The sequence below is a fragment of the Carlito syrichta genome, unplaced genomic scaffold (genome assembly GCF_000164805.1).
Source record: "Carlito syrichta isolate Samal-C Ts95f unplaced genomic scaffold, Tarsius_syrichta-2.0.1 Scaffold91562, whole genome shotgun sequence".
Lineage (NCBI taxonomy): Eukaryota > Metazoa > Chordata > Mammalia > Primates > Tarsiidae > Carlito > Carlito syrichta.
In genome coordinates, this window is record NW_007035658.1 from 690,497 (window position 1) to 702,723 (window position 12,227).

Consider the following 12,227-nt stretch of genomic DNA (forward strand, 5'->3'; position numbering starts at 1 on the left):
GAATTCTCCCTTACAGGCATGGTTGGTTTGAGAGGAGTTGAAAATAAACTCTTCACCAGGCCAGTGTGTAGAACAGCTGGTCCAACCAGACAAACTTTCACACATAATTTCTTTCGTGCCTGAGCAGAATGGATTTGGGAGGTAAGCTAGGGGTGTCAGATCAGGAGTAGGGACAGGAAGGGCAGGGGATGGCCTGACCTGAGAGTTGACTTCAGGCATTGGGAATAATAGTATATCATGAAGACATTCCCTCTTCCTCCTCTTCCTTCTCCTCCTCCTCCTCCTCCTCCTTTCACTATGCAAGCCCTGTACTTGTTTAGTTAAACTTTTTCCTAAGTATTTTATTTTAAAACATGATATTGTAAATGGAATTATGTTCTGAATTTCATTTTCAGATCATTCATTGCTATTTATAGAACTGCAGTTGATTTTTGTGTGTTGACCTTGTACTCTGCAAGCTTGCTGAACTTGTTTATTAGTTCTAATGATTTTTTGTGGACTCCTTAGAATTTTCTATATACAGATCATGCTATCTGCAAATAGAGATGGTTTTACTTCTTTCTTCCTGTACTGAATGCCTCTGATTTCTTTCTCTTCCCTAATTGCCCTGACTAGAACTTCCAGCATAATGTCAAATGGACAGGGCAAGGGCAGATGTCCTTGTCTTGTTCCTGACGACTCTTGCCATTCGATATGATATTAGCTGAGGGTTTTGCTTAGGCATCTTTTATCAGGCTGAGGAAATTCCCTTCTTTTCCTTATTCATTGAGTGTTTTTATCATGAAGGGTGTCACGTTTTGTCGAATGTTTTCCTGTGTCTATGGAAATGATCACATGGTTTTTTCTTGTGTTCTGTTAATTAATTGCATTAATGGATTTTTTTTATATTAAACTATTTGCATTCCTGGGACAGATTCCATTTGATCATAGTGTATAATCTTTTTTGTGAATCACTGGCAAACTTCTTACCTCCCCCACTCAAGGTTATACATAACACACACTCTCACACACACCTGTGGCTGCCCTGGCCCCTGGTGGAGGCCACAGTAGGAGCTTCAGGACAGGCCTTGGCTCGAGAATGCCCTCACCTGATGTCCTCTCTCAGGACCTTTCTTCTCTGTGTCTCTTCTGTCCATGGCTTTCTTTTGATTCTCTGCTTTCTCCATTTGATCACAAACCCTTCTTTTTTTAAGTGAACAATGATGATGATGGCACTTACTGGCTGTTGTGTTATGTATTATGTCCAGCATTATATATTATTTTCCTTAATTCCACAGCTGCCTAATGTGTTAGGTAACATTATTATCTCCATGTTACCAATGATGAAACTCAGGGGTGAGACGGGAGCACAAGCATCCAGTGACTGGGTCTGCTGGGAGCTGCCCTGAAACTGGTTGTCGGGCCCTGGTGTCCTCACGGAGCACCAGCAGCCGAGTCTCTATGCGACTGTGATGGAGCAGAACAGAAACAAGACCACTCAATAATATGACTGAGCATGGATAAGATCGCTGTGAAGCCACAAAATGACCAAACATTGCCATCTCTTGTTTGCACAAGATTTCTGTTTCTTCATCAGTTATGTATCTCTTTTAGTCCCACCCTGTCCTCCCCCAAGAAAAATTATGAAGATACCCAGTCGTAGAATTGCCCCTACTCTCAGATCCCAGACAGATCCCAACTCAGAGCACAACTTTGCTTCCTTGAACATTTTCTAAAATCACCTCACACAAACCCAAACACTACAATAAGCAACCCCCACCTCCCCCACCAACCACTTACTGAGATTCTCTGCGGCTCCCCAGGGGGTGTAGTCTCCTTGGTTGCAGCAAGTACCAATAAACTCACATGTGTTTGACCACTGGGGCGACGGTTGAATTGCCTACTGGGATGTCCCTAGTGGCCTTTGGCAGGTGGGCATTAACAGGGGTTGAGCAACTTGCTCGAGGTCACTCAGCTCAAAAGTAGCAAAGCCAAGACTGGAGCTGGAGGCTGCTGGAATCAAGGCCTTGGCTTCTAACCATGACATCACGCTGCACCTTTGCACGCTGACTTTGTAACATGCCCTGCTTGTAGTGAATCATGAGCTTCATGCGAAGAGAGGTCTAGCCTTGGTAACCCTTGGTTACCAGGAGGTTCTCTCTAGGCCTGGGAATGATCTGTCTCACAGGAGTGTCTGTTTGCTGGGGGGCTTTGGAGGCTAAAGGTCAGTCACCCGGGCTGTATCTGATCAAGCCTCAATAAAATCTCTGGACACTAAAGGCTGGAGCAGACTTTCTCGGTTCACCACGCTCTGCGGGTTTTGTCACACCTTGTGGCTGGGAGGAGGGAACACTCTCAGAAGTCCAGGGAGGGAGGATGCCTAGCTGGAGACTTTCCAATGGGACCCCTCCCAGGTTGTGCCCTGTGCCTCTCTTCCCCAAGCGAAGATTTTAATTCGTATCTTTTTTGCTATAATAAAACTGTAATCATAAATTTAGTGCTTTTCTGAGTTCTGTGAGGTCACGCTAGCAAATTATTGAAGCCAAGAGTGGTTGTAAGCACCCCCCAACCCATAGACAGCTGGTCTGAAGGGAAGGTGACTCTAGGGACTCCTGAACTTGTGGCTGGTGACTAAGGTCAGGGCGGTGTTGTGGGACTGTTCCTCAGACTGTGCAGTTTGGTAACCTCTACCGCAGAGGGGGCCAAAACACCCAGGAAGACATGGCAGTCTGGAGGACTGTGTCTTCAACCTTGGGGGTTGGCCATCTCCGGGCACCAATGCTCTGGAGAGTGAGAGGGATCACAAGTCGAAAAAAGGACTCTTTCCCCCTGGGAAACTTTCAATAAAGTCAGACAGATGGCTGAGGAGGGTTCCACACAGCCCTCACAGCAGACAGGGCCAAGACTCAAGGCCATAAGTGGCACACAGGGGTGAGTGTGTTTGTCTGTCCCATGCCACGCCCCCCCACCCCAATTAGCTGCTGTCACCTCAGGCCCCTTCACTACCCAAGGGCCAGGAGGCCCTGTCAGCCCTACCCTGATCTGGATGAAGACTGTGACTCCGGGCAACTGTCAGGCCGCCACCCAAAAGCTCCCATGTAAATTGCACAAGCTCTTCTAGCAGCCTGTGGGCCCCCTCCCTGGCCAGGCCTAGAGACAACTGGCAGAGGCAGGAAGGCCCAGCGGGTGTCTTGTCACCAGTCCCAGAACAGGGCTGGCACTCTGCCCTTTCCCCAGCTCAGGTTATGGTTAGGGGACAGTGAGTAAAGGATGAACTGAGAGACATCTTTTTCCAGATCAGATTGCATTTATCTCAACAATGCAAGAATGATTTTACATTAGAAAACTTACAAATTTTTAAAACATAAGACCAGATGAGAACAATAATATAAAAGTAATTGCTTGATAAAATTAAACACAAACTCAGACTTTATGAAAAAGCTCTTAATAAATTAGGGTTTTACTTAATCTGATATGGGGTAACTGTGATAATTAATTTTATGCATCAACTTGCCTGGGCCACAGTGTCCAGATAGTTGATCAAACAGTATTCTGAATGTTTCTGTGAAGGGAGATTCACATTTACATTGATGGACTTTGAGTAAAGCAGATTACCGCCTAGAATGTGGGTGGGCCACAACAAATCACTCGAAGGCTTTAATAGAACAAAGACTGATCTCCCTTGAGCTAGAAAAAAATTCTCCCAGCAGACTGTCTTTGGATTCAAACTGCAACTCTTCCTCCAGCCCGTCAGTCTCCAGCCTGCCTGTCAGCCTACCCCACCACACCTTGAACTCATCAAGCGTCCACAATTGTGTGAGCCAGTCTGTGAAAGAGTCTGAGAGACATTATTTTTTTGTTGTTGTTGAGTTGGAGTCTCACTCTGTCGCCAAGACTGGAGTGCAGTGGCCACTCCCGGCCACCACAGCCTCTACCTGCTGGGCTCCAGCGATCCTTCCGCCTCAGCCTTCCAAGTAGCCGGAATTACAGGCATGTGCTACCACACCCGGCTGATTTTTTATTTATTGTAGAGATGAGGTCTCACTACCCAGGCGGGTCTCGAACCTGTGGGCTCAGGCAATCCACTCACCTCAGCCTCCTAAAGGCGCGGGATTACAGGCTGAGCCACCGATCCCGGCTTCTGAGAGACATTTTTAAGGAAAAAAAAATACCCAAATTCCATGACAGATCAGATTCAGGAGCTCAAGGAAGGTGAGGGTCCACAGAGACTCTGAAGGTTGCAACCTTGGAGGCAAGAAGCACAAGACCCTCTAGAAAGACTCCTGGACTTGGCAGAGGGTGTGGTTTGAGAAATTGTCCTATGGTGGGCCACCTCTGAGAAGTCACATTGTCTGGTAAGAGGAATGTGCTCACAGAGGTGGTCTCTGACACTTTTGAGAATAAAAAGGGGAAATCTTCTGGAGGACTGGAGACACGAATGTCGACACGAAGTCCGTCTGCTAGCAGAGTTCTGTAGAGATCAGGCCCAGCTATGGTGTTAAAAGGCTCAGAGGGGCAAGGAAGAGCCCACACAGTCAGAATTCAAGGCTAGATGGGACCCAGGGACTTTTAGCTCATCACACTCAACCACCATTGACCCAGGGGTGTATTGGACACACTATTTGGGGCTGTTTGTGGTTATCACTCTCAGCCCACAAGCTTGAGATCTGACTGACCGTACCCCAGCTCGAAGGGAGGGCTGCACCTCCCTCACCACAGGGGCGGTGTAGGGATAAGCAAGTGACCCAGCACAGTTGACAAGATGCTAGGAGGCTTTAGAGCTGCAAGGGTGGATGTTCGCTCCCATTGCATTTGACCTGGATATTGTGAGGCAGATTTGACTGCTACCATCTGGTCCTGAGGAGGGAAGAACCTGCCTCAGGATGGAGGGAACACAGGGGTGGCCAAGTCCAGGGATGGAGAGAAACACTGCACCATGTTGACAGTGTTGAGTCTAAGATCAAACCAGTCTCCCTCCAGACTGCTCAGTTATTCTTCCCAATACATTCTTCCCTCCTCTCCTTCTATTTTTTTTTTTCTAATCTCATTTGAGTTGGCTTTTTGTCACTCATAATCATGAATTCTAGTTTAAAATACAGGAAAAGAGAGTTTAATGGAGAGTAGAGTCTTAGACTCAGAATTCTGAGGTATAAGGAAAACCAAACCAGGGAGCAGGTCTTTGCCACTGAACAATCAACAAAGACTTCTAGGATAGATTGATACCCTCGAGTAACTTGTGCACAAGTTTACTAGGAAACATATATGAGACTGTGGCAGCATGATTGCATTGGCAAAAAGCTAACAACAATCCAAATGTTCATCAATAGTGGAATGGATAAATAAGGTGCATTCAAACAGTGGAATTCTATACAGCCAAGAAAAATAATGAACAATGGCTTTGCACATTGACATGGATGAATCTCAAAAACAAAATGTGGAGTGAAAAAGTAAGTGTGATTGCATTTCGATCAGTACCCAAATATCCAAAACTTAACAACATACTGTTTAGAGATACATACAATAAACTTGTAACAAAAAGTGAGGAAATAAACACAAAATTCAGATTTCTCGTTACCCTCACAGGTAGGGTTATAACTAGAGAGAGATGCAAAGGAACCTCAAAAGCATTGGTAACATTCTATGCTAAGCTGAGGGAGAGGGAGTTTGAGTACCTGGGTATACAAGGGGGGACCTAAAAACCCAGAAATGTATTTGTAAAAAATTGTGTATTTATTCTTACATGTTTAATCTTTGGTCACCTTCAAAGTACTCTTCACTTGATGCAATACACCTGTCAAGACGCTTTTTCCACTGCTCAAAACAGTTTTTGAACTAGTCAATTTTGATGCCTTTTAGTGTTTCTGCTGGTTTTTGTTTGTTTGCTTGCTTGTTTTTCACCTCTTCCGCAGCAGCAAAACATTTCCCTTTAAGGACTCTTTTCATCTGGGAAAACAAAAAAAAAAAAGTCTCTTGGGGCAAGATTGGGTAAATAGGGAGGGTGGGGCACAGGAGCCATGCTGTTTTGGGTCAAAAACTGCTGAACACTCAGTGGAGTGTGGGTAGATGGTCTTGTAAATCACCCATCATGAAATGGGCAGACATGTTGAAAGAATTTCCCAAAAAAAGGCACTGAAGTTGAATACAGCCTCTCACAACACCAGCCGGTACACTGATGCCAATGGGTTCCGAGAACTCTCACCTAGTGGGGGACGCTTGTACTACAGTTGGCCCACCCTCCAGAAGACAATTCTGGTTTTTTGGGGTCCCCCTTCATATATTTTGTTACTCTTTACATAACAAGTGAGAATGCATGATATATATTTATTTGTATTTATGAAATTTCATAATAATAAGAAGTAAGTCTTAGGATCGGTACCTGGGAAGCTGGTGGGCAGTTCTGTGTAAAAGGAACAAAGGGAAGTAGCAATGGCCGCCACAGATTGAGTGCGACTTGTGAGCTAAACACTTCCAAGCATTTGCATTTCCACATTTAATCTTCACAGCAGCCCAGTGAGGTAGGCACTGTGCTAAGAGCTAGGTTCTGAGGCTGGGGTGGTGAAGTAACTTGCTCAGGATCACAGAGCCAGCGAGAGGTGCAGCTATGTACAGGCTCCGAATCCAGGCCATCTCCTTGTGGAATTCACATGCTGGGCTACCCCACGCGCTGCTGAGGCTCGTTTTGACAGGTAGGACAAGCCCCGATGATCCTCAACCCCAGCCCAAGGATCTGGGAATTCCTGGATTGGCCAACATATCATAAGCCAGGAGGCTTAAGGGATTTCGCATCCTCTCACAGGATCTAGGATGGCTAAATCTGTGGCGCAACCAATGACTTGCCCAAGATTGAGAGGGAGAGTCAACTTGCTAGGGGCTTAGGGGGTTATTGAAATGAGAGAATTTCAGTGCAAAAATGGAGAAGGTCTTGGGCAAACCAGGACAAGTTGATCATCCCATCTAATACCTGGTCTTACAGAAAAGTAGGGACAGAGAACAGGCCGGCCTGACGCTTCCCTGGGGCAGGAAGATAGAGAAAACATGCACGTGGCTCTTGGCCTTCAGGTGTATAAATCCCACCCACCGGCACGATGTGCCTCAATCAATGTCATGGACTTCTTTTTTTTTTTTTTTTTTTGAGTTGGAGTCTCACTCTGTCACCCAGACTGGAGTGCAGTGGCCGCTCCCAGCCACCATGGCCTCGACCTGCTGGGCTCCGGCGATCCTTCTGTCTCAGCCTTCCAAGTAGCCTGAACTACGGGCGTGTGCTACCACGCCTGGCTAATTTTTTTTGATTTATTGTAGAGATGAGGTCTCACCAAGTTGCCCAGGCGGGTCACGAAATGGAATTCTACTCATTAGAAAAATAATTGTTCTTCCCGTTGTTGGTATAGATGTGGGAAGAGGACTAGAAATATTTGCCTCCCAGCAGAGAGCCCCAGGAGAAAATGTGAGCTCTTCTCTGAGTCTAGCCCTCCTCAGGGAGGGGACTGGTCTGTGGGAATGAACCTTGGGTGAGCATGGAACAGCCAGGTGCATCAGAGGAGGCAAAAAGACCCTCATCATAGGAGAGGGCTATCCTGTCTCTGTGGACCTTGAGATGAGTATTGAACTTCTTTAAGCCTCTTTTTCCTCATCTCTAGAAGGAGACAACAGTAGCCACTTCACGGCATGCTGGAAGGTTTACACCAAATACTGCGTGTGATTAATGAGGCATAATACCAGACACGTAGTAAGTACCTGATAAGTGGTCATTGTTATTTTTATCATTATTTTAGAGATGGATCTGTTATCCTGCTTGGATACAGCTCCATGTAGACAGTCACTTTTATTCACGTGAATGGTCATTGGTTTAAGTCCTGAGTGGTGACACTTGCTATAATGCTTTGTTTGAAAAATCAGCAATTAACTTCTTCTGTGAGCTAAGGTTGCAGCTCAGATGGGTGCCACCAGGGGGCGGTGTTGCCAAGTGACTGTTGCTGGGACAATTTGCCCGGTTGGCAAAATACTCCAGGTGTTCAGGTCCCCGAAAACATGCAGCGTACTCATCGCTCTGTAAATCTTTCAACAAAATATGCTTTTGAAGTCAGGTAGCAACCTTCTATATTCGCCAGGAACCAGCATGTACGTGTGTATTCAAAGAAGGACATTAATTCAAAGTTCACAGACATAAATGCCAAGGTAAAGCCTCTCACCACGCTAGCACATGCCAATGGCACTTGAGATTTTCCCATTCATGGCTAGGATATCCATCAACAACGAAGTGGTTGGATAAATGTTGGCCTGTTTGCGCAATGGAATACTATGCAGCTATGAAAATAAACACTCTGTATTACATACTGTATGGATGGATCTCATAAACATAATGTGGAATGTGAGAAGCCAGACATGGAGACCTGATACTGAATGACCGCACTTATGTAAAGTTTCAAAACTGATCAGACTAGTTGTGGTAGCAGCAATCAGGACAGTGTTTACCTTTGGGAGCCAGGAGAACCATGGTTGGAGGAAGCACAAAGAGTGTTTCTAGGATGCAGATGATGTTCTGTTTCTGGACCAGGGTGCTAGTTACAGAGGTGTATGCAGTGCAAATTCAGCAAGCTGCACACTTGAGAGCCATGTACTTTTCTGTGTGTGTGTGTCAAGCTTCAATTAAGAGTTCGCTGCAAAGATCCGGGGGCGCCACCATCTGCATCGCGGAACGTAGCAACCTTTGATTTGTGCCTGCCAAGCAAGTGTCCTCATCACTCTTCTCTGTTGACAACTCCTGCCCAGGGGCCTCAGGGGAGAGGGCGTGACCAGGACTGGCCTATCTCAGTATGTCACCACCTTGGCACCTCGCTCAAACAAGCTGATCAGAGCCCTGCTTTGTCATAAAGATGCCTGTTGAAAAATCTCCCTCGATGTTGGGGTCACTAAGCTTGGGCTGCCGATGACCGCATTCCCCACAGGCGGAAAGGGTCTGTCTACAGAAGAGGGAATCAGGCCACTGGGTAGAGGGGGGCAGAGGAGGAAAGAGCAGGACAAAGAGTCCAGGCTGCTTGGAATCCCAGATTCTGTCCTGCCTCAACTTCTCAGTATCTTCATTTCTTTCCATTCTGTGCGTTAATTTGTCACCTTTCCAAGCTAAGTGAGGCAATAAATTGCTTTTTATGGTTTAGTTCATTAAGTTTGGCTTCTACCTACGACCGAAAGAGTCTTGACTAATCTGCTGGGCGGATGGCAGGGCCACTGACAGAGCTAGGCACCGCTGGAGGGAGGGGGGTGCAGAAAGTGTACACATCATTTGGGAAGGGGTGAGTGCCCTTCCAATGATGGGAAGATTCCACGCTACGACATGGGTGTTTTACATTATCTTTGTCTATGCCAGGGGTGATGACTAGACCCCAAGGTAACGACGCATAATCACTTCCCAGTTGGCAGTTCAAGTTGAGATGATATTCTTTCTAGTTATGAATCTAATTGACTTCAAGCCTTCAACCGCCAAACTTAGAACTATTTCTTTCCTTCCTGGATTTCTCCCATCAGTCACAACCACAAACCCTCCAGAGATGCCCATTAAAGTCCCGAGGAGAGGAAACTGGACACACTCCCGCCAGCAAGGTTTCCAGCAGACTGTCGGTTTTTGCTCCTAGTGCCACATGGTGTCACTGTTGACAAGCCTGTCATCCCATGCTGCCCTGCCCTTGTCTCACAGCACTGATGATGAAACACAGATGCTCCAGCTATTCTGAAGTTCTCCTCTTTGCCCACTGCCAGACGATCTGGGTAGCCTGACCATGGCCCCCCACCAGCACCTGCTTCCCGGCTTGCCCCTCCAACCCCTCTCTGGGAATGAAACTGGGAGGGCTGTACGGGGTGCACACCCGCAGGTTCCATGGCCCCCGGCGGCCATGGCTTTGGTTGGCTGCCATCTTCCTGCCTCAGACCCACCTGGACCAGCCTCACGGGCACATTCCCCAAGGCCTGCCAGGGTGGTGGGACCAGAGGCGTTCCACACCATACTCCGGTCACATGAGGCCCTGAGCTACCTTGTTCTCCCCATTTCAATATTCTGCCCCGAGAATGAGGGAAATTCTAACTCGGCCAAGCCCTCTCCTACTCTGTGATGAAGAATCCCTAAAAGTTGGGGAGGAGAAGGCAGAGAGGCACCAAGTGCCACCACCGTTATAGCTGGCTCTTGAAGGAAAGTTAGGAAAATGCCCACCTTCGGGGGATACGAAAAAGACAGTATATCTTCTTTTTGCAAAAATGATCATTGTGATACTGAGATCATTTTAGGAATTGCAAACATAACTATAACCTATCTATAATATTCCTAGGAATCAGTTCTGGGATTCAGCTAGGTTATTGAAGCTATACTTCCTGTAATGGGGGTTGGGCAGAAAAAGCACTAACAGACAGCTCAGAAAATTTGGGTAGTTTGCCAACAATATGCTCAAGACCTGCAGGAACCCACCCTCCCCACGGCACCCCCGCTGTCCCCTTGCTGGGTAGGCACTATCCACTTTTGAGTCAAGAAGAAGTATTGAGCCCAGCCTTGTGTCTTTCCCGATGTCACCCAGTACTTTTTCCATGGACCTGTAAGGAGATCTGTCTGGATCCATGGCTGAAGATAAGTCATCTTCTCTTGATAAAGCCCCACCCCTCTTTCTTGGAGCAAAATTAAGTGGACTTTTGTTCCCTGAAACCTAAGTGCCTTAGGCAGATTCTGCCTGTACCTGGTGACAACAGCAGCAACGACCGTCCCCGGGGGCTTGCCAAGCACGGTCTCTAGGCACTCTACAAACCGAACTAGTTTATTGCAGAGTCTCATCTCATTCTGGGGGTAAACATGAAGCAATTTCATTTTTTCCACTAACTGTCCCCAACTATACGCTATCAAATTCACCTCTCCTGCTACACATGTATATCTGGATAGAGAGAGTCTGCCTCACCACATGGGATCATAATCATTATTTAAACAACATACATTATGGTGTGTTTTTTATATTTGTTCATTTTTTTTTCTATTCACTTCCCTGAAATTGAAGGCCTCCAGGTGGATAGAATGTTCGTTAAGTAAGTCTTCAGCCTCCAAAACCTAGAGACACACTATTACTCTACACAACAAATTAAATATGCCAAGAGCCAATTCTGGAAATCTGAATGTGTATGTGAATGGGACACCCTTCTCTTTGTGATCTCCTCCCTCTGCTTCTCAGCAGAGGCTTTCTTGTTGAAGAACACCCTTTCTTAAAGAGCCTGTTCCTGGAAAGTGGGGGTGCTTTTTTTTTTCTAACTATGGGATTTCCCACATTCTAAACCACTGCTTTTTGTTTTGTTTTGTTTCATTTTTTGAGTCAGAATCTCATTCTGTCACCCAGGCTGAAGTGCAGTGGCATGATCCTGGCTCACTCTTGTCTCGACCTCCTGGGCTCAGGTGATACTTCTGCCTCAGGCTCCCAAGTAGCTAAGGCTACAGGTGGACACCACCACACCCAGCTAATTTTTTGAGAGATGAGATTTTGCTATGTTGCCTAGGTTGGTCTGAAACTCTTGGGCACAAGCAATCCTCTCGCCTCAGTCTCCCAGTGTTGGGATTATAGGTGTGAGCCACCACAACTAGCTTCTTTTTTAATGTGGTACACATATACAATGGAATATTATGCAGTTTCTAAACAACTATTTTAATCTAACAAAACATTTTGCTGTTTTAACCATACCAAGGAAAACACCTTTTTTTTTTTTTAAACTAATGCTTTTTGAAAAAAAAAAACCCGGTCCTTTATCCAATTTGCAGTAAGCATTACTTTATTATTATTTTTTTTGAGTTGGAGTCTCACTCTGCCACCCAGACTGGAGTCCAGTGGCCGCTCCTGGCCACCGCAGCCTCGACCTGCTGGGCTCAGGTGATCCTTCCACCTCAGCCTTCCAAGTAGCTGGAACTACAGGCGCATGCTACCACCCGGCTAATTTTTTTATTTATTGTAGAGATGAGGTCTCACCAAGTTGCCCAGGCGGGTCTCAAACCCACGGGCTCAGGCGATCCACTCACCTCGGCCTCCCAAAGCGCTGGGATTACAGGCTGAGTCACCGAACCCAGCCAGCATTACTTTATTACTTTGTGAATAACCAATGCAAAATAAAACCCACAACAGCCCAAATTTCACGCGGCAAACTTTTTAATTTTTTTACGATTACAGTAGACATTTATTAGCATGGTCATGCAAGCTATTATTTTTCCCAAATAGTGCAAACAGAAAAATGACACT